Below are 20,125 nucleotides of genomic sequence, written 5' to 3'. Positions count from 1 at the left end.
GCTACAAATGCATTCAACTAAAGAATGGCTACATAAATGATGGGTTTTAGTTCACAATCATCCAAGGGACAAAAATTTCAGATCAAGCACTTAACTCAAACTGTCAAAAGCATATATTCTAGGAGTCTGAACAGGCTTTAAGAGTCATCCTGTATCTGTACATTAAAATAAAATAAAATTTCAAATTGCAACTGCATTTATTTGTGTTCTCTATGCTTTGATTTGTAATTTGACACCTGAGCTTCTCTGTATAAAATGAAGTTATATGTTCCCCATTCACTATAATGGGATATATATATATATAGACGCGGGTGGTGCTGTGGGTTGAACACAGAGCCTAGGGCTTGCTGTTCAGAAGGTCGGCGGCTTGAATCCCCTGACGGGGTGAGCTCCCATTGCTTGGTCCCTGCTCCTGCCAACCTAGCAGCTTGAAAGCACGTCAAAGTGCAAGTAGATAAATAGGTACCACTCTGGCAGGAAGGTAAACGGCATTTCCGTGTGCTGCTCTGGTTCACCAGAAGCAGCTTAGTCATGCTGGCCACATGACCCGGAAGCTGTATGCTGGCTCCCTCGGCCAATAAAGCGAGATGAGCGCCGGAACCCCAGAGTCGGCCATGACTGGACCTAATGGTCAGGGGTCCCTTTACCTTTATATGCTATAATTTCCTGCCTTTTGGCTAAAATAGGTGAAATCTGCAAGCATAGGAGCCCCTCACGTGTGTCTGAAGCCTGCAAAACTGAGGACAAAGAGATCCATGGAATTTTTGTGTAGAAGGTAAAAATGTGTCTTCCTGTTTTGTTGTTTTGTTTTTAAAAAACCTTTGCCGCTTCCTGTGTCCAGAATGCCTTACAATGTGTAGCTATGCTGCCTGTTTGTTTGTTTTTGTTAAAACATAGCAACATTGGATTAAAGAAAACACAGTTCTCAAATGAAGCTTGTCACTTAAAAAAAAATCTAGTTTGTGGGGTTCTAGATCTGACTTGGGGTGTGTGTTTGTTGACATACATCAACTCAAGACAAGGGAAAGACCCCCAAATTACTCTAATTTGCCTAATTATTTGGCTACCCTACAGAATTGATACAGTTGACCAAAACAAAATGATTTTTAAAAACCAACCTAATTACACGTAGCTCTTTCATTGTGTTTATGCAGCTATGACACATTATTTATGTGGACTTATTGGTGGTCCCCAGGTTCTGGTTGAACTGGTGAGGTCAACTCACACTGTATACACTCTGCAACTGCTACCTTGAAGGGACCTGTGGGTGGTGGAGGAAAAACAGCTACAGTGACCAGTATAGCACCGGGAAATGCTCCTTGCAACAGTTTCTCCAAAAATCTTACAGGTTGTCACATTTAGTGGACTAAACATATGCCTTATTCTTATTTAGTTTTACTGGACCCTGCCTAGTGGCGACCCTCTGTGAACAGTTCATATCACTAAGCTATGCACTACGGCTGGGGCAAAAGTCGGAGGAAGTGCTGGTTCTGAAGCCGACCAAACCACCAACTAGTGTAGCTCAGATGTCTTTGGTTTCTTTCAGCCATGAGGAAAAGACACTTTTGCACGTGGCCACACTACACCAGGGTTTCCCAAACCTGGGTCTCCAGCTGTTTTGGGATTACAATTCTCATCATCCCTGACCGCTGGCCCTGCTAGCTAGGAATGATGAGAGTTGTAATCCAAAAAAAAAAAAAAAAAAAAAGCAGAAGACCCAAGTTTGGGAAACCCTGCGCTGGACATTCTCTTTACTCATTCTGTCACATCTCTGCCCTGATGCTGAGCCCAATTTGCATGCCAAAAGTGCCAGGCATGGTCTGTACAGAATCGCAGGGCTTCTCTGTGCTCTCTCTCGCCGCTTTCATAACTCACCCATGCGCTGAAACATAATGTTCCTATTGTAAACGAAAGTGCTCCATATGCTGCGAGAGGTTCAAGTAACAGCTGCTTTGGGGACCATAACTCTGAATTCCCAGATCTTGGGTTTTTGTTGTTGTTTTTGTTGTATTTTTAAGCAGTTGCATATATTTCCTGCAAGGGTGTATGGCAGCGCTTCGCCCTTGCTAAGAGGCTCTGAAATTTTGTTCTGATGGATCAGGTCCCGGTCTGTTCCTCACAATCCTCTTCCCTTTTAATTTTTTCAGATGTGTTGCAATATACAGAACACTCAGCTGACCGTGTAGAGAACCAGGGACTTCCCCCCCTCAGCCGGAACTTGCCAGAACTCAGTTCCATCACCTTTCAGGTAGACGCCATTGCCATTCTAAGAGAACGAGGGAGGTGTTTGTGGTGAGTTCTGGCACCTCTTTTTCTAGAAAAAAATACCACTGCAGAGGCAAATCTTCTATCGGAAGGGCTGCCCATGTCTAGTTTCAAGACGAAGTGCTATAATAAATGAAAGCAGGGGCCTTGAATTTCCTATCAACAGGTAAGCATTTGGACAGCAGCCTGAGCAGCAGACTAGTCACAGTTTGCCTGACTATGGTGAAATCCATTGCATTTTTATTTAAGCTATAGATAATATTTCCAAATGCGCTTCTATATATACATTAGCACATGCACCCCCTGCCCACCTGTCCCCTCTTGTGCGTGTGTGATACATTTCCTTCTTTCTGGCATTGTGGACAGGATATATTCCGATGAAGACACCCTGGAGCTCTCTGCAACATGCCCATAATTGAAATATAGCTGGGAGGCATGGTGCTTTTATGGCTCCAGAGCTGTGATTAAGAACGGCACCATCATGTGGCATAATTACCAGTGCAGGCCCCATGGCAGAACAAGTCTTGCTTTTTCTGTGAGATGAGTAATCTTGCTGTGCGGCACTGAGCATAGAAATCTTGCACTCTGACCCTAGATATGCAGCTGTGGTGTCTCAGAAAGGAGAGAAGCTCTCCTTGCCTGCAGATGGAGGACAACTCCCGGCTGAGGCATTTTATTGTATTGCAAACAGATTCTACGGTTGGGGACACACAATTCCTCCAAATCACGTTCTTTCCTTTAAAGAAACCTGGGTGCTGCAATTTACCCATCACAGAGTTAAAGTTCCCAGCAGCCCTTGACAAACTACAGTGCCCAGAATTCTTTGAGGGAAAGAACGTGCTTTGAATGTGCTTTAAAGGTGGTGTACTACTACTACTACTACTACTACTACTACCACCACCACCAATACTACTAATTTTATTTGTTTCCTGCCCTCCCCTGCTGGAGCTGGGCTCAGAGCAGCTAACATCATATTAATAACACAATATACATAAAAACAAGCAAGCAATAAATTAAAATGCATCCCAAAATTAATTCAAATAAATTAAAATTAAAATTAAACTAAACAAATGGCAGTCCTCAGGTTAAATTGAAAGCGGTTAATACTCACCAGGATCAACTGTTTCAACTGATATTATAAGGTCCTGTGAGCGGACTGGGAAACCTCCTTCGTGCTTGTTGCTATACAAAGAGAAAATGAGTCAGACAGAACCCTGGACAAAGGCCTGGTGGAACAGCTCCATCTTGCAGGTCGTGCAAAAAGATGTCAAATCTTTCAGGGCCCTGGTCTCTTGTGAGAGAGCATTCCACCAGGCTGGGGCCACGACCAAAAAAGCCCTGGCTCTGGTTGAGTGTATTGTGTACTCCAAGGCTAGACTGCCAGAGGCCTGAGCTTGCAAAGCCAAAGCAATACCATCCAGCTCCTTTGTGAGCACTCCTTTGAAATCTGTAGCAGATTTGAAATGACATTAATATCCTAGCTGGCAGGTTCCATCTGCCCAGCTGTTGCTCTCTTCCCATTAATTTCAACGGGGATTGCACAGGAAGATGTCCTTAGTGGTGGGTTGTAGCCTAATAGTCACCCATGACTTTAGCAACAAACTCCACACTTTGGAAGATTGAGGAAGGTCAAATTGGTTGCCAGAATGTGTTAACGTCTAAAATAAGAACGAGCTGCTCTCACGCTCTAATGACTGAACCTGCTGCAAGTCCCAATGAAAGTAGCATTGCATCAAGCAGTTCACACTTTGTCTTGGCTTCCTGTCTCACATCCATGCCCACGGAGGATACAAAGGAAAGTCTGTCTTTACAGTTTTTATTATCTTAATTATGAGCTACCAAGAGCAACGAGGTGTGTGTGTGTGTTTATATATATATAATTTGCTTGGAAAACAGATGCATCAGTTCATCAACATTTCTAAAGACTGAAATTGCACAGAAGTGACACAGAATGCTATAAATAGGGACATTCCTTTCCTTCAGCCTTCCTTTGCCTTGTGTTCTTGTGCAAAATCATTTAGAGCCATTCTGCAGATACTAAAATATTTTCCATACCATAGGATGATTTGTGTTTTAATACCTCGTAACATTTTTTGTACCATTTTCTGGCCCTAGCAAGCTTCCCTCCTCCTGCAAAAAGAGCTTTATGGAACAGAACAGAACCAACCAAATCACCAGCAAAGGGGCCTGGGGGATTTTTTTAGATGAGGAGCAGGATCCAAAGGCTTTTGAACAAATGTTGCTGTGAAGAACATGACTGCCTTTTGGGGTGCCAGCTCTCAAAACGTGAACTTCTGGATAAAATTGTTATTACAGAAACATTGAAAGTCTCCAAGCCCTCTGGCCTAGCTGACCTGCAAAGTTGCACCACCTGAAATGTTGCCTTTATATGAGAATGGAATCCAATTTCCTCCTCTTCCCTCTTGTTGTATCACCTCCCCTCAGACAAATCAGAATTAATGCTCAATAAAGGCTGGATCTAATCTGAGCTCCGGGTGAGCTTTGTACAAGCAAATCAGGATGAATGCTCAATAAATATGTTGGCTGGAAGAGCCCTCAGTTCTCCCCGAGCAATATGAACTCCCAACCTTTCTACCAAAGCTGGTTCAAGCACTTTGCACCCCCTCAAAGTACTTGTCTTAGGGGGATCTCTTCCACTCCCATCACTAGTGTGGTAATTTCTATGGGGCAAAGTTTTGTGCTTTGTGCTTCTGTCTGAGAGTTCCTCTCCAGGCAACGTTAACCCCTGTTTTCACAGAAGGTGAGCGAGGAACATCGTGGTGGAACCAAGCCTTTAATACCCTGTTTAGCTGAGAGCAGAATTTGTATCACCCACCTCCTTGAGTGTTTCCTTTCCTCGCCTGGCACCCGTGAACTCCCTGCGAAGTGGATTGAGCAAATCCCAAGTGCAAATATTTAACACCAGAGAGACAGTGGCTTCTTATAGTCAACTCCGCAGTGCTGCTAAAATCCAATTACCGGAGAGTCAATCACCGCACATGTTCCACTGTTGTGGGTACGGCAGCTTTTGGGCTGGCTCTGCTGTTTTTTTTCCATAGAACAGATCTGAGGGCTTTTGTGGGGTCTAATTGGCTGTTAGATCTTTGGTACTCTGTCTATTTGCTAGGATGCCTGTTGGGGGCATTTTCAGTTGGATGCAAAGCATCCGAGCTCCTGAGCAGCATTTATGAATAATACCAAGGCTTTTAAAAGAGGAGATGAAGGTTCCTGGATCGTAGTTTTAAAGGAATTCTCAGCTGCATGCACATACCTTGGCCTGCACAGAGAAACATGCGATGGGCTTGGCCTTCTCCACCATTCTGCCTGCCAAGTCCATTGACAGGCCATCTTAAGGCATATTGTGGCCCACTGAGCTGATGCAGTCATTAAGGAACATAGCAAAAGCTCCTTATATGCTAGATTAATGGTTAAGCAAAATCAGCAATGCCTATCCCAGCTAGCTGATCGCTGAAGAATTGATGCTTTTGAATTATGGTGCTGGAGGAGACTCTTGAGAGTCCCATGGACTGCAAGAAGATCAAACCTCTCCATTCTTAAGGAAATCAGCCCTGAGTGCTCACTGGAAGGACAGATCGTGAAGCTGAGGCTCCAATACTTTGGCCACCTCATGAGAAGAGAAGTCTCCCTGGAAAAGACCCTGATGTTGGGAAAGATGGAGGGCACAAGGAGAAGGGGACGACAGAGGACGAGATGGTTGGACAGTGTTCTCGAAGCTACCAGCATGAGTTTGACCAAACTGTGAGAGGCAGTGGAAGACAGGAGTGCCTGGCGTGCTCTGGTCGGACATGACTAAACGACTGAACAACAACAATCCCAGCTAGCAGCGACTTTCCATGGTTCCCCCCTCCCAGTTTAAAATGAAGTGCTAAACGCTGCTGCCTCTGACTGCATAGCTCAGTCAGTAGAGCACGAGGCTCTTAATGTCAGGGTGGTGGGTGGAAGTCCCACACCTTGGGCAAAAGATTCCTGCGTTCTATGTACAGCTGGCTTGGAAGGAGAGAGGCAGAAGCAGTAAGGTCAGGGTGGCTATAGAAGAGGACAGAGAGGTATAGTAGGCACTGAGCCTAGTTTGGGCAGGTACTAACCTGACACAGACTGACTTGCAGCAGCAGAGCCAGGATAGGTGTGTATGTGTGTGTTTTACCTTAGGGTCTGAAAGATGAATGCTGGCACTAACGCCAAGAAATTGAAGGTCAAAAGAAGCTTTTCAGCTCCTAAACACCTTACAGTGGTACCTCAGGTTACAGATGCTTCAGGTTACAGACTCCGCTAACCCAGAAATAGTACCTCGGGTTAAGAACTTTGCTGCAGGAGGAGAACAGAAATTGTGTGGCGGCGGCAGCAGGAGGCCCCATTAGCTAAAGTGGTACCTCAGGTTAAGAACAGTTTCAGGTTAAGAATGGACATCCAGAGCAAATTAAGTTCTTAACCAGAGGTACCACTGTAGATCATGTCTGTGTGTTTCCAAACAGTTGTTTATTTCACTTGATGCACAAGATGGAGACAAATCGAGGTCCTTGCCAGTGTTTTTTTATTGAGCATTCATGATGGTTTGTGTTCATTATGGTATCTGGGCTGTTGTGAATGATCCTGCTTTCGATACTATCTGAGCATGCAAAGGTTCAGGGATGGACATACTGTTTCATTTCCAATCCGTGCTTGCCACATAACTTCCTGCTGAAATCCTGTAACTTTTTTGTGGTGTGTGTACGTGTGCCCAGCTTTAGTTGTGCTGTAGTGCAAGAGCACCCCTGTAGATGGCAATAATATGGTAACATGGGGGGGGGGAAATAGCAGAACATTGAATAAAGCAGAAGGATGTGTGGGCAGCCCAGTACAAATCCAGCACTGATGTGCTGTTACTGCATCAGTGACTTGTTGCAGAATACAGTACACCTAAAAACAACAACCCTGGAGGGGCCTTGAGACAAGTGAGAAGCAAGAAGACGCATAGGCAAGCTGTGTTGTACCAAGACCTTGCAGGAACAATATGTTCTCCAGACTTCTAATTTGGGATCTGTAGATGCTCTGCATTCTGCAACTTTTGAAAGTTCCGGCATCAAGTTCTGTTTAGCATGCACTACAAAACTGTCCCTGTTTTGTCATGTTCCCATTTGTGACTTCGGGGAATGGCTTGTGAAAGTGCTGTCTTTGTGAGTTGCCAGAGTTGCTAACCAGTTCTTCAGTCTTTGGCTTACACCCCAGGGTCTCCAGAAGTCAAATTTCCATGTGGAGAAATAGATACCGTACTTTCCCCATGTATAGGACTAGGGTTTTTTTTACTTAAAAATTATGTGATAAACCGTGGGTCGTATTATACACGGGGCAATCTCCCCCCTATTTTCTTAAATTGGAGTCCCTAAAAATAGAGGGCATCTTACATGTGGGGGCGTCTTATACACGAAAAAATATGGTGTATCTCATTTCTAGTGAGCATGCACGCACACACATTAATATGTGAGCAGGAATACTTGGGCACTTGGCTCTGGGTCTCCTGGGTGTGGTTTTTTTGGGGGGGGGGGCATTGCGTCTTGACAGCTGATTAGGTGTTCCTCAGAGAGCCAGTGTGGTGTAGTGGTTAAGAGCGGTAGTCACGTAATCTGGGAAACCGGGTTCGTGTCTCCGCTCCTCCACATGCAGCTGCTGGGTGACCTTGGGCCAGTCACACTTCTCTGAAGTCTCTCAGCCCCACTCACCTCACAGAGTGTTTGTTGTGGGGGAGGAAGGGAAAGGAGAATGTTAGCCGCTTTGAGACTCCTGAAGGGGAGTGATAAAGCGGGATATCAAATCCAAACTCTTCTTCTTCTTCTTCTAGTGGGTGAGTTTTTCCTGGAGTATATTTAATTTGCCAATACTGAACTTCCCTGGCAGTGCATAGCTACAACTGCATTGCCAGATTTACTGTAATTTTGTGCAAGGTAAAAAGGCAAAATCTCAAGGACCACAAAGTGGCCCTGAATCCTTTGCAATGTGCTTGAGTTCTGTAGCAGATGAGTTGGCACTGGAGTTCAAACGTTCCCTGAATGCATAAAATGTGAAAACCACTACTCTGGGTTCTTCTAAGCATTAATACCCAGCACAGTCCTTCTTTGTTTAAATGGTTGCATGCCAGGGATGGGAAGCCTGTGGCCCTCCAGATGTTGTTGGACTCCAGAGCCCATCAGCCCTAGCCAGCATGGCCGATGGTCAGGGTGATGGAAGTTGTGGTCCAGCAGCATCCGGAAGACAATACATTCCCCATCACTGCTGCATAATGTTCTAGGGTAAGGGACCAGATGTCGAAAGATATTGCTGGGCTTTAAGCATTCAGCACTGAACTCAATTTAAAAATAATTATGAGGCTTTTCACAAGCAGCAAAGGACATGTCTGAAGCATGACTCATATGTTCTAAAGCTGGATCTAAGCTCTGTATATCATTAAGTCGGTGTTGTGATGATCAGACTTTTATCATTAAAAACTTTTCCAAAAGCGTGGGATGAGTTTTTTTGCTAAAAATTCTTCTGATCTTTGGAGATGCCCCTGCCCACCGGCTAGTACGACCATTGCTGTACGGTTCCCATCTGAAATACGGTTGCTGAAGTGTCATGGGCACCTATTGGTTAGTGCATGTGACGTCATGGATGACTGGTGAAAGTCTTCTTCCCTTCAGTCATAACAATTATTTATTATTGATAAAGAACTACATAACTTTTAGAAGACATCTGAAGGCAGCCCTGTATCAGGAAGTTTTTCAATGTTTGACATTTTATTAGTTTTTATGTTATGCTGGAAGCAGCCAGATAGGTGGGGTATAAGTCATTCATTCATTCATTCATTCATTCCCACACCATTCTGAAACGTTCTTCATAGGAGGTTGAGTGCTCTTCATTGTAACACTGCAGGAAGTGAACAAGTAGACCAGGGATAGCTAATATGATGCCCTCTAGATATTGTTAGACTGTAATGCCCATTATCTCTGCCCATTGGCCACACTGGTATGGATTGCTGAGAGTTGTAGCCCATCAGTATCTGAAGGGCACCACGTTGGCTACCCTGATGTAGACTCTGACTTTTGAAACTTTGGTTGCTTCCAGATGACCTGCTTACTGAGCAGTTGTTGCGATATGCTTCCAGAGAAGTTGAATGAGGATGTAGGTGGTGCTGTGGTCTAAACCACTGAGCCTCTTGGGCTTGTCAATCAGAAGGTTGGTGGTTCGAATCCATGTGATGGGGTGGGCTCCCATAGCTCTGTCCCAGCTCCAGCCAACCTAGTTCACCAGTGCAAGTAGATAAATAGGTACTGCTGTGGTGGGAAAGTAAACAGCGTTTCCGTGCGCTCTGGTTTCTGTCACGGTATTCCATTGTGCCAGAAGTGATTTAGCCACATGACCCGGAAAGCTGTCCGTGGACACAGCTATGGTTTCTCCAGTCATAAGAAAATCCAGGTCGCTTCCAAGTAAATAGTCTCACTAGTATTAGGAAGAAGTAAGGGGCACCAGGATAATAAAAGCCTGAAATAGTAAAAGACTTGTTCCCGTGGTTTCCTCAAGCATGTTCTTGTTTCTCGCTGTGAAGATTGCTGACTTGGAGAACAGGAAGTTGAACCCGCTTTTTTTTCCTGCCTAGGACAAAGTTGCGCAATAACCTTTGGCGCAAACAGGAAACAGACCCAAAGAAAAACATGCTGAGTTCGAGGAAAGTGAACAAACTAGCACATTCTGGTTATGAAAATCTTTGCAATTTCTTCTCACAATTAGTCTGACTCATGGATCAAAGGTTCACCAGCTGGATCAAAAGTTTACGGTTTGTGGAATAACTGTTGCCCAAGTAGGAAACCACATAGAAGCACCCAGGCAGTGCAAATCAGTCATTTGTGGATGGCTGTGGACTCACTATACAGTGGTAACTCGAGTTACAGACGCTTCAGGTTACAGATGCTTCAGGTTACAGACTCCGCTGACCCAGAAATTGTACCTCGGGTTAAGAACTTTACCTCAGGATTGGGAAAGAAATTGCGCGGTGGCGGTGTGGCGGCAGCGGGAGGCCCCATTAGCTAAAGTGGTACGTCAGGTTAAGAACAGTTTCAGGTTAAGAACAGACCTCCAGAACGAATTAAATTCTTAACCCGAGGTACCACTGTACATTTAAAGCATATTCCTCCTCTGAAAGAATCTTAGAAACTGTAGTTTACTACAGTTCTCAGGTTCTTTTGAGTGTGGGTGTGTGGGGGGGAGTGAACTTTACATGTATGGTGTGTACGTGCATTGGCTGGCCCAAGACACTTTGCTGCCTCAGGCAAAGGAAGGATGGCATCCCTTCCCCATTCTGTTTGCAAAACCCCAAACCAACGGGCAGTAGCAGTGATGGGGGCAACATCCTTCACAACACTTGAGGGCAACAGACTAGCTTAGGTTGTGCTGAGCAGGTTGCATAGCACACATGGCTATGACTTCCAAAAACTCGCCACCACTTCCTGCTCTCAGCACTTGGTGTAGCTGCCTCACTCTCTGAAATGGTAGGGCCATCCTTGGAATGATAGCATCATTTTTCGCAGCTGTCATGGATCCCTCTTTGAAGAAATGCCCACATGTTCTTTGCTATGCTGCTTTCTGGCACAGAGCAGAAGTGGCATTAATTATAATTGTTGTTATTTTATTTATGATTACATTTGCATTGTGCCCTTCCTCCCAAGGGAGCTTCCTCCTCGATATCTTGTCTCAGGATTCCCTGTCTACGTGGATTAGTGTGCCAAAGAATCCCTGTATGACCATTGCGGCTATTGTGGTCATTGTGCATTGCAGAGCATCCTGGGGCACAGTGTGTTTACATGGAAAGCTGGTCATGTCTTTGGGAGGTCACACCATTTGATGCTGCACCTGTGCATCCTTCTTCTTAAGCAGATCTTAGGAAGTTACGTTTGGTCAGACTATTGGTCCATACAGCAGGGGTCTCTCCTAGCCCTACCTGGGGACACCAGTGGTTGGGCTAGGAATCTTCTGCATGCAAAACAGATACTCTACCCCTGAGCCACAGTCTCTCCCCAAGGTGGATGACACAGATGCCTTGTGACATCAATTTGCTCTCCTCTGTCACTTGCCTTCCACTCCCATGTCAGCAGCAGAACTGAGTCATCCATCCATCCAGCCGTTGCTTTGCAGGGACAGGAAGCACTGCTCAGCAGAGTCTAATAGACCAAGCAGCTCCACTGCCAGGAAGACAAAGCCACAAGGGGGAAGGACGACTCTTGTCCTCTGGAGTTGTCAAAAGAGTGAGCGCGCGCCAGTCCGTTCCCATCACAAAATAAATAAATTAAGGACTAGGGAACATGAGTCTCCCAGGACTCAAAGCCCTGGAGTTTGCTGCTGTTTTTCGGAGTGGAGTTTGACTCCTTTGTTTTCAATTGTCATTGTCAGATTCTGTGAAAGGCTCCCTGGTGGGTAGCTGTGAATGTGCACAGAGGAGCAATTGTACATGACGCATGGCTAAGCACAAGGGACTGTATGCGATTGCACTGTCTTGCCTGGCCCCCTTTCTCTTGGTGTGCCCTGTCCCAAAATGAAACTCCTCCGCAATGCTTTCCTCACGCTGAAGTCTCCTGGGGGGAGAAACGCACAGCTTCCTCCAGAGGTTGAATTTTGCATTTGCTCAGAAGGCCAGTGATGGGGTCACACTTTTAAACAAACGTTATTTGATTCTGAGTCTCTCTTTGTGACTATGTGTGTGTTATATATCCAGAAAGATATTCAAGGTGGCTCCCAAAATTACATGTCAAAACAAGGAGCAAACATTGAAACAGAAGCAAAACTAACAACATTTTAAATAAGCAGAAGTCAAAGAAAACCAACAGAAGCAGTCAGACAAAGAGATTATTCCATTCTAGGAGGGTATCACAGACTTGCTGGAAAAGCACAGCTTTCACCTGGTATGTAAATGAAACAGAGAGGGTGGAGTGGGATTCTTCAGAGAGAAAGCTCCACAGACCTGGTGCCACTGTTGAAAAGGCCTTGCCCCTTGAACCTACCAGTTGCCCCTGGTTACCAGAATGCTCAACAGTTCCTCTTATGGTACCCATGAAAGGTCTCTGCAAATATCCCTTCAAAAACCTGTTATGCACAAGAGACCGTTTGCTCTTCTTGCTCCATTCCTGCTTGCACAGGCTCAGTCTTTCCTATATTGAACATGCCATTGTAAACATGCTTACATTTCATGGGATGCCAGGATTGGACAGGATCCCTCCCTTCCAACCTCAACAGAGAAGAGCTGCAAAGGGTTTATTTCTCTGTGTGAGCATGGTGGTGCTGACATAGGTGCCTTTCTCTCCCCCCCTTCATGTGGGGGGTGCCTGTTGGAAGCGCATCTCCGGGTAGGACTGGGAGATACCTTCATCTGAAACCCTGGGGAATTCCAGTCAGTGGAGACAATCCTGAGTGAGATAGACCAATGGTCTGATTTGGTACAAGGCAGCGTCTTATGTTCCCGCATAACCTCTGTGTGTGTGTGTTTGGCTAGCCCGCTCTCTCTATCCTCCATGCAGAGAAGAAAGAAGCATGATCAGAACTCAATGACACATTCCAGCCAAGCAAAGGAACCAATATCCTGATGTCAAGACACAAAGAGATCCAAGATGCAGGGCCAGTACAAGGTGTGGTTGGGGAGGAGATAGTGGGCTAGAAGAAGTCCTAAGGGTCAGACAGAGATGCTTGGAAACAGTGGTGCCTGCCTCAGCCAACCCCCATCTCTCTGCCTTCCTACTTGCACCCAGTCCAAAGGGTAAGCATTGCCTGTCTTCTTTCCCCTCCTCAGTCTCTATGCTGTTAGAAGAGTACATAGACATGTAGTTTTCCACACCGGCTGTAAAACCAAAGTCTTTGAGGAGTAGAACCCAACCCCCAGGCTGTCAATACTCCCAGCAGCTATTATGTCTGACTTGGCTGCGCTGGGCTTGCTTGTCTGTTCTCTCTCATTCAGTCCATCCCTGACGCAACTCTTATTCAGAATTTCCATTGCCTCCCCAAGACCAGATAGAAAAGAGAGACACCCAGAGAGCTGGGTGTAATTAACATCTGGATGACGCAACGCCCCAAATTTCTGCATGATCTCACCCAATTAAACCTTGCAACAGAGTTTGGAGAATGAAACTGTTTGAGCCCATGAATGCCACGGAATCAGAACTTGGTTCAAAATGCATTGAGCTGAATTAGATGCAGTTCAGCACAACTAGAGGTTTTGAACCTTTATTTTGACCACACTCAGAGGCCTTTCTCACCTTTGCTTTTCAATGGCATTAAAAAATGGTGCTGAGAAATTCAAGAGGAATAACAAGTGCCACACGCCCCTTTCCATCTGCTGGCAAAGGTCATCCAGTATGGTGACCAAATCAGCCTCTTTTCCTAAAATCACTTCAAAAGATAGATAAAGATGGCCCCTGTTTTATCAAGAAGCTGGTTAATGATTCTGGTATTTTGGTAGGTTCTCCAGTTTTCTAACTAACCCTTTTATACCATAAGTTGACTACAGTCAGGGCACCACTCATGTCCTGAGTTTGCTATTAGAAGGAGTGGAACACATATCGTGTCCTCTTTGTCTTTATATCTGCTGTTGGCTTTTCTCTCTATAGAATTATTCTTCCTGTAGGATTTTCTTAGGTTTACACATAAGCCAACTACCAATTTTTAGGAGCATTTCTGAAGGAGGTGGAAAGGCATGCACTGAGCTCCTATGGCCCCAATTGAAGGGAAGGGAGTCAATTATCACCCCCTTTCTTTTTCCTTCCAAGTAGGGATAGGGGAAAATTTGATTCATTTAAAGGCAAACTTACTTAATCTGCACTTTCTGAAACAATATATGAACCGAAAGAGCCATCTTACAAAATTCATGCTTCTCCAAAATTGGCAGTGCAGCTTTCCAACTAAGTAATGTGTACAAAAATGCATATACTAGGGTAGAGTGTACACAAAATGTATGAATGGAAATAGCATATAAAAGTGCATTATATTAGGAAGAATTTCTTTGCAAAAATGTGTATTTTAGGCAGTGGCAGGCTTGGGTACTTGTGTTTCTAGACCAATGATTTAGAAACATTTTGCCAATTTTTGTAGCCTAAGTTTTGCTGCCTGTGTTTTCGGACTGTTATGTGGAAAAGCACATGAATGTGACCTTTGAAGAGTTTGTAAGTAAAAACCAATTTTAACTTACCAAACTCTTTGGTCTTTTCTGTGCTAAAGAGGAAGCAACTTAAAAGGGATATTTTAAAGATCTAACAACCTATATTTCAACGCTTCCTTTTGCTGCATGTTTTATGATTTTAAATCTCTGCTGGGGCTCTCTCACCAAGAGAATATTTGCCCCAAACCTGAATCTAGGAATTCGGAGAATTCTCATTTTATTTTTTATTAAACTATTAAATAACCCACACTTCCAAGCTGCTCAAGGCCTTATCAGTCCACAGCAAAATGATAAACTTGGTTCAGTAGTAAATTGAACCCAAGTCCTGTACAGTGGTACCTCAGGTTAAGAACAATTCATTCTGGAGGTCCATTCTTAACCTGAAACTGTTCTTAACCTGAAGCACCACTTTAGCTAATGGGGCCTCCTGCTGCTGCCGCGCCGCCAGAGCACAATTTCTGTTCTCATCCTGAAGCAAGGTTCTTTACCCGAGGTACTATTTCTGGGTTAGTGGAGTCTGTAACCTGAAGCGTCTGTAACCTGAAGCACCTGTAACCTGAGGTACCACTGTATATGTTTTTTAAAAAGAGAGTTTGCACCTGCCTATCTTAGGTGGAAAATGTGGCCCCACAAAGTTCAGTCAAAACATAGTTCTATTTTACTCCTCTGTTTTGGGGATGTTACGTTATCTCTGACACGTTTAAGAATTTCTTTTGTTTTGCCTATATATCATTTGTGTATATTTTGTGCAAAGTTTGGAACACCAGAGTGTTGTTGTTTTTACATATATTTATTAATACGTATACCTATATATCTGGGACGCGGGTGGCCCTGTGGGTTCAACCACTGTGCTGCTTGGGCTTGCCGATTGAAAGGTTGGCGGTTCGACCCCTGCAACGAGGTGAACTCCCGTTGTTTGGTCCCTGCTCCTGCCAACCTAGCAGTTTGAAAGCATGCCAGTGCAAGTAGATAAATAGGTATCGCTCAGGCGGGAAGGTAAATGGCGTTTCTGTGCACTGCTCTGGTTTCGCCATGCTGTCATGCTGGCCACATGACCCAGAAAAACTGTCTGAGGAAGCGGACAAAGGCTGGCTCCCACCGCCTTTAAAGCGAGATGAGCGCCACAACCCCAGAGTCGTTTGCGACTGGACTTAATTGTCAGGGGTCCCTTTACCTTTTCCTTATACCTATATATCTACTACTACTACTAAATTAGATAGTGTCTAACAATAAAGGTAGCCAACATTCTAAATTGCATTCAAATACTTTACTATTCTTCTCTCTCTCTCTCTCTCTCTCTCTCTCTCTCTCTCTGTGTGTGTGTGTGTGTGAGTGTGTGTGTTTGTGCTTAATAGCAACTTGCATGGTTAAATTCTGTACCTCTCTGATGTGCTGGGATTCCAGTTGAGAAAGTTCACACTTAATACTCTGAGATTCTGAATGAATTACCATCTAGCTCTGCAGGTATCACAGAGACATCGTTCCCAAGGACTATTCATTATATTTCTTGTCAGAGAATTGCTAATGATATGACAGTCCTTGCTAATTAATTTCCAAAATGTAATTCCGTCTTTAAACCTGATGACAAAGCCAAGGCTTTAAAAAAAAATTCCGCTTGCAATCTTTTATTTATTTCCCTCCAAAATTTCACTGATTCAGATTTTTTTATTGAAAAAAATCTAATTGCATCACCCCCCTTTTTTCTTTGTTCTTTTTTTGCCTGGAGAAGTGGGGGGGGGGAATAAATAGAGGGGCTTATTCAAACCCATTGAAACTATGGAGTGAGGTTTCGGTGTCTTGACAATGCTCTCTGGTTCCACAAGGACAGAATTAATCTTATTAAGTGTCTGTTGCAAGACTAGGAAAACATTTTGCGGTCGAGTCAGTGAGCCAAAAAATGAGGCACGCAATTGTAACATATCATCAGAGGAAAGCAGACTGCTAATGACTTCTGCTGTTCTGCCGTCGCATTTTAATCATTTGATGTCGACTATTTCAGCATCCCCTATAGATACACAATGCCTGCGATTAGCTGATCTCCTGGTAATGGAAACCACGGGAATTATCGTCAATTCCTTGGTGATCACTATTGGTGAGATGTCAAAAACCCATGCAAAATTATCATTAATTTGTTTTTATAAATATTTTATTAATTTTCCAGAAAAAATATAAACGGAAACAATACAATCGTTTCTCCCCTGCCCCGCCCCCAAAACAGAAGACTAATGTGTCAAATTTGCTGACAAATCTGTATGTGTGGGTGCCAGTCATCAGGATGTTCATTGGAATATTTTATAAAGGGGTGCCATATTTCAACAAAATCGTCGGTATCAAATACATCATTCAGGCTGTGGACTCTCCTAGTTAACTTCTCATGTAAAGTGATTGTTATCCGTTAAGGTAAATGGACTTCCCTAATGACCTCTGACAGGGATGTCTCTGGGTCCATTAGGGCAATATCATCAGCAAAGAGGTTCAATGCTATTATACGCCCATTTCTTAATATTCCTGATATTTTCTTATTAGTTCGGATAGCATAAGCCAATGTGTCCATTCAAATAATAGTGGTGATAAGGGGCATCCTTGTTCAGTGCCTCTTCACACGTTTAGGTATTCTGAATCCATTCACCTGAACTACTACTGTGTTAGTGCTATGCAATTTTTTAAAAATTAATATAAAGGAATTTCCAAAGATCATTTTAGATAAAAATTGGAAAAAATGTTTCCATTGAACTTTGCCAAAAGTCTAGGGAGGCTATTGTTCAAGGTATTCCTGAGGCTTTTCTATAGTACACAGCATTGCATATAGGGTCCATAATATGTCTATTTTTAAACAAATCCTGTTTGATTGAGTCCGTAAAAACTATCAGATCCAGTAAAATTAAATCAAATCTTGTAAAATTATCAAGAGTGCCTACATCCCTGTAACTGAGATGAAGATAACACTTCTGATCAGAGCTTTAGACGTTTTTCCCTATACAGTGGTACCTCGGTTTAAGAACAGTCCTGTTTAAGAACAATTCGGTTTACGAACCGGAAGTAGTGTCCCGGTTTGTGAACTTTACCTTGGTCTAAGAACAGAATCCAAACTGTGGAACGGCACCGGCGGGAGGCCTCATTAGGGAAAGTGCGCCTCAGTTTAAGAATGATTTTGGTTTAAGAACAGACTTCCAGAACAGATTAAGTACGTAAACCGAGGTACCACTGTACCTAGATTTACCATGTGTTATCATTAATTGTAGACCAGCAGAATTGATTTTAACATTTCCCCAAATTGCAAGAAGGACAAAAGAATACATCAGCTTCACCCGTCCCCAATAAGCATTCTGATGACGTATCTCCATTGTCAGTCCTTCCAGTGAAGTCACCTGACGAAATTGTTATGGAGTCAGTGGGCTGTATTTGATGTTGCTGTTCTGTTCACGCAACAGGCTCCCATTTGTGCTATGGACCGCCACCTTCCTCTTCCACTCCCTGCAGCCAATGGAGGCTGTTCCATTAAGCAGTGCCTGTTGGTGGGGTGACACAGGAAGGATGAGGTTGCTCACCTGCCTTCTGACAGACAACAAGACCCCCCTCTCTTGGCCTCACTGATGTGATCCAGAGGAAAGCAGAGCAATACGTTTGACACCAGCTTGGCTTCAGGAGTTGCCGGAAGGAGGCGTATAAGACCCCATCCAATCGTCTTAGGGAATCTGCTCCAAATTTCTGTAGGGTTTCCTCCTTACCCTTTTCTTTTCCTGAAGATACCTCACAAGGCAGTGGAAATTTAGGGTCAGTTTCCTTTCTCCTCGATGGGCTACCTTCCCAGGTGGATGAGCCCCATCTGCCCCTGTGTGTAGGAAGGCAGGCAATGAAGAGCAAGCTGTCTTTGGGAGGGATAAAAATTAGACACACACCCCAAAAAACCCATAAAAGCAGCAAAAGTGATTCATAGTCTCTGGAGAAAGTCTGGCTGCCATTACTGATTTTCTCATTCCAAAGAATCCATAGTTTCCCAAAAGACACTTTGGAAACTATCACTGTTTCATAGTCGGCAATGCTGGCTTGCAATAGCATTTGCTGACAGGCACAATATTTAATAGCTGACGTTACATGTAATGCTATTTTTTTTAAAATAAAATAAAATAAAATAAACCTGGCAGCAATTGGTAGATAACATGCAGTGCTAATTAGTGTTTGACAGCTGATGCCTTTATGAGATTGATGTACTGGCTTAAACTGAATCTGACCATTAATCCAGACTTGTCGTTAATGGCTTACCTGGTAGTCATAGGTGAGCAGAAATCACATGCAGGCGAGTGAATGAGCTAGTGGAGAAAAAAATGATCACTTCTGTCCTCCCAGCCTGCTTTGCTTCTGGGTTAACCATAGATGAAGGAAAGTCTATGCACAATCAGCAGGAAGCAGGAAAGAGTGATATCACCTTCCTCCACCAGTCAATCAAATTATAGGGTGGCTAATAATAAAAGACTACCATGCACAATGGGGGAGATGTTAGCCAATGTGTTCTGTCCATGGATGGAAGGAATCTGGGCTAAAGGACACAATATTGGGTGATTGCACCTCTCCCCTGCTTCCTCCTAAATCTACTCTGGAAAGTGACATCAGATTTGGGAGGGGGGCACAGGGGGCTACACAGAGGGGTGGACGAATCACAAAAAGGCCTCTTTCCCCAGTTTTGCTGATGGATTCCCCTCATTAGCACATGGAAAGCCATAGTTGCAATCCATTAAAATAGCCAGCACATTATAACATGCTTAAAAGTTGCATTAAAATAATATACAAAGCAGAATAAGAGAGATCTTCCAAAGGTGAAACACCTGGGAAAATCGAAAGGAAATAGATTCAAGGAGGTACTATCAGTTAAGACTCCAACCGTGAATGATGGCCTCTTCAACATCTTTCATTACCTGCCAAAATCAAAGCTATCCAGGGATTCCAGCAAGCCTAAAGCAGCTGAATTTCAAATTCTCAGTCAAACGAAATTTCACGTTCAGAATGCAGACTTTTGGATCCGAATTGTGAAAATTCATTCATTGTGTGAAGTTTTCAGTGTACATTCAATTTTCTATTTGGGTAGCTGCTATGAAGTACACGAAAATATCCTTGAAGGTGCAGGGCATTCATGCCAGATTCATGAGCAGATACTTCCAACTCTGACTTAACTGGAAAACATTTTGGTACTTGCAGGTCCAACTTTTGGGATGGTCCCATCCCAGATACTGTGCAGCATCCAACAGGGACATGCAGATTGTTTTAATGGCTCAGGACGCCAACTAACTCCCATTGTTCTTTGTATTTTAGCACGGCCACACTCTTTTATTTCCCAGGCACACCCCTGAGGTTTGGGACTAATTTTCCCACTTGGGAGAAGTACCAAGGGATTTCCCACCAATTAATCTGAACATTCCTTTTCTGTGAAGGCAGGACAGACTAGCAAGGGGGTGAGAGCAAAGCAAGTCTCAGCTGCAGCTGCTGGTATCTGATGGGAGCTGTCCTGTTGCAGGCGTGAAGGGGAGGGAATGGAGGGGGTGGGTGGGGGAAGGTTGAGGCCATATATAGCAATTGCTCAAGGATATCTTACGTCAGAGTTTGCTGTACTTGTGAAACGGAGGAGAAACTACACTGAACACAAGGTATCTCTCTTCTAGCTGACTGTATGCCTCCTGTTATTCAATTAAGACTTGGTAA

The 20,125-nt window shown here is 44.0% G+C and overlaps 1 protein-coding gene and 1 long non-coding RNA gene across 2 annotated transcripts in view; both read left to right on the top strand.

Annotated features, from left to right (window-relative positions):
- The first annotated feature begins 10,221 nt into the window (after positions 1-10,221).
- LOC309538862 overlaps positions 10,222-20,125 on the top strand; it is a 91,699-nt gene continuing 81,795 nt past the window's right edge. Inside the window, exon 1 of the long non-coding RNA XR_014222411.1 lies at positions 10,222-10,396. This is a non-coding gene — a long non-coding RNA (uncharacterized lncRNA). The remainder of the gene's footprint in view (positions 10,397-20,125) is intronic.
- Positions 19,983-20,125, top strand: part of F13A1 (coagulation factor XIII A chain) — an 80,511-nt gene continuing 80,368 nt past the window's right edge. The window contains exon 1 of the mRNA XM_082234374.1: positions 19,983-20,070. The gene's annotated coding sequence lies outside the window, so the exon portion shown is untranslated. The remainder of the gene's footprint in view (positions 20,071-20,125) is intronic.

Source organism: Podarcis vaucheri, assembly GCF_965113315.1.
Source record: "Podarcis vaucheri genome assembly, chromosome: 8".
Taxonomy (NCBI): domain Eukaryota; kingdom Metazoa; phylum Chordata; class Lepidosauria; order Squamata; family Lacertidae; genus Podarcis; species Podarcis vaucheri.
The sequence above is the reverse complement of the archived record's forward strand: the minus strand, read 5'-3'. Positions and strand labels throughout refer to the sequence as shown.